The sequence below is a fragment of the Aplysia californica genome, unplaced genomic scaffold (genome assembly GCF_000002075.1).
Source record: "Aplysia californica isolate F4 #8 unplaced genomic scaffold, AplCal3.0 scaffold00822, whole genome shotgun sequence".
NCBI classification, from domain to species: Eukaryota; Metazoa; Mollusca; class Gastropoda; order Aplysiida; family Aplysiidae; genus Aplysia; species Aplysia californica.
The window spans coordinates 121,192-124,211 of record NW_004798092.1 but is presented as its reverse complement, the minus strand read 5'-3'; positions in this window follow the sequence as shown (position 1 = coordinate 124,211).

Sequence of the window (3,020 nt, the reverse complement as noted above, 5' to 3'; positions counted from 1 at the left end):
CCTCCGAGATTTTTCGCCCTTGTCCGAGAAGGCTAGGTGTAGATCTTTCCTACCGGAAGACCAGGGGTGTGGCTGAAAGACAGCAGTAAGAAGAAGCCAAGGAGTAGCAGTAGAAAGGCTGTAGAAAAAATCAGGAGCCCAGAGGAGGGGGGGCAAAGAAGATGAGGGAGTGGGGATAGAAAGAGGAGACGAAAGCAGACGACAGAAATTGCTAGAGAGAGCAGGAAAGGAGGTGAAAGGAGACAAATTTAGAGAAGAAATTTTTTCGATCACTACCCGGATTCGAACCCGGGACCTTTGAATGAGAGGCCGACACCTTAACCTCTAGGCCACGAGAGCCCCCGAATACGCTTTGTGAATGTCATATATTACAGTTGAGAGAGAGAGAGAGAGAGAGAGAGAGAGAGAGAGAGAGAGATGACCTTACTTTTGATTGTGGAAAAGTGTCATCTTGTCTCCCAACCTACTCTGTCTCCGTTTTAGCGTTCTTTCGTACTGGTGTTTGGCACAAGGTCCAGTCTTGTAAATATGGACTCCTCTCCCCGAACTTCAGAGCGTATATTTCACCTTTGAAACGACCCCTGTGTCCAGTAGGCCATTGAACCAATGCGAATGGCTCGTACGGTGACAAGGCTGTTCTATTATTTGTTTGGACGTTTTCAGTGCTGACAGCGCTATTCACTGTTCTGATATTTTGCGTTTATAGTATTGTTAACTGTTGGGAAATATCATTGTCAGCTGTTTCCAATATTTCTGGTACTTTCCCTGTCAACGAGCCCTCCAATGTTTTCGCTGTCAACAAAGTTCAGTTTAGTATGACAATTTAATATTTTGTGAAAGAACACAATATATAGTTCTAATGTTTTCAGATTCAACAAAGTTGAATTAACTGCTATTTTAAAAATAAATGTTCCGATGTATTTTTTGTGTCGACAGAGTACAAGAAGGCCAAGCAGGAGATCAAGAAAGCCGCCTCGGATACCATGCGGCTGCAGAAGAAAGTTCGGAAAGGAGGCGGTGGCCACGGTGAGTGTTATTTAATTTTTTAAATCTTTGTTTTCCTGTGGGTGTTCTTCTCTCTCTCTCTCTCTCTCTCTCTCTCTCTCTCTCTCTCTCTCTCCCTCTCTCTCCCTCTCTCTCCCTCTCTCTCCCTCTCTCTTTATTTGTCTGTCTCTCTTCCTCGTGTGACTAGGATACTGCGCCCCAGCCAGAAGACGGAGATACTCTATGAAAACTCCCAAGTGCGGGAGTCGAACTCTTATAATCTGCGTCCGACGGCGAGGGGCTCTACCATTACAACACAGACGCCGGTGCTACGTCTGTGCTTTTTCATATTCGAGAAAGGAATAATATTAATCTTTAAAATTCTATATTCTATACAAGTTTTCTATGTTACACACACACACACACACACACTCACACACACACACACACACACACACACACACACACACACACACACACACACACACACACACCTACACACAATGTGGCATCTTGGTGAAATGAGACGCTCGTCGTAATGATGAAATCGAAGAAGCCGACATTTTCCCACCCGTAAATAAATTTTTATTGATTTTTTTTTTTTAGGCTAAAAACTTTTATGCCCATTCAAAAATTACGTGTGGATATGGATTTTACAGAAAAACGTTGATCAAAGGCACAAAATGTAAATTTGCAGTTTCTAAGGACTCTCAAGCCTTAGAATTCACCAAACCTTGGTGGTCATTTTCTCACCAAATTACGCCCCTGACACCAGGTGACCCCACCTCCTTCAACCTCAAATATCATGACTTCTATTCAGGATAGATGGGTATTTTTTCATCGAAAGGAAGACAAACGAACACGCTTTAAGATTTTACTAATTACTCCTTAATAATAATACTTTTCTTTTTCATCCTCTGTTGCTGTTATGCGTCGATGAGCTTAATAATAATATGCCCCAAAAATTGACGAGCGCTTGATTCCACCGCGCGTTGACACATTTATGTTCCCCGCCAGAAAGCGTACTATAATGACATAGCTCTTGTTTTGGTAAGTGTTTTACGGCGCTCGCAACTGCATAAGGCCTTATGAGCGCGCGGGACACATTTAAACATTTTCAGTTTGGTAGGAATGTATTTTGAATTTTGCCCGGTTGGCGGCCGAAGCCTACTCATATCGATTTTAGAACTACTAATGTTTGTTTTTGTTAGTGTTTTTACGGCGCTCGCAACTGCATAAGGTCATATGAGCGCCAGAAGATTATTGTTTGTTTGTTTAGTATAGGGTTTTACGGCACTTACAACTGACATAGGCCATATAAGTGCCAAGGGGTGGGCGTCAACAGAGAAGTCTTTATAGGGAATCAGACTTGCAATTTAATTTTTCTAGGAACTGGCATCCTGAAGTTTGGTGACAATACAATCCCTTAGCCCACATTTTTCTATACAGCAAAACAGAAATCATCGGAGATCATGACTCGGATCACTGTGTGAGTCTGAGACATAGTAACTCTTGAAGCACTTAAACTCACTGTCTGCTCGCTACATTTCTCATTGATATCACTTAAGTATCAACCATTTCATTTATGTATTTTAAAAATCATTGTGGCACAACTTACAGACAAAGAGTCATGAGCATCGGAGTGGTAATAACCTGATAAAATAAATTCTGAACTCGAAAATCGCAGGGGCTGCAACTGAGGTACGCTAGTTCGTAACTTTAATTCTAATAAGGGTTTTACGGCACTTACAACACACATAGGCCATATAAGTGCCCACGATTAAAGGAGTTGCCATAGTATATAAAATACAAAAAGGACGAGACGAGAAGAGGACGATAGATGTTTGATAGGAACAAAAGGAGCAAACCACACTAGAGCATCCGCCAACCACACACAGTTAGTAACTAGTTGCGGACTACCTTCAGAGACAGGAAGAAGCAGGCACAGGAACGAGGAAGGGACGATAACATAACAGACACAACACAGTTGTATCAGGGAGGAAAAGGAGCCAGCTGAAAGGTCAGAGGGGGGGGGG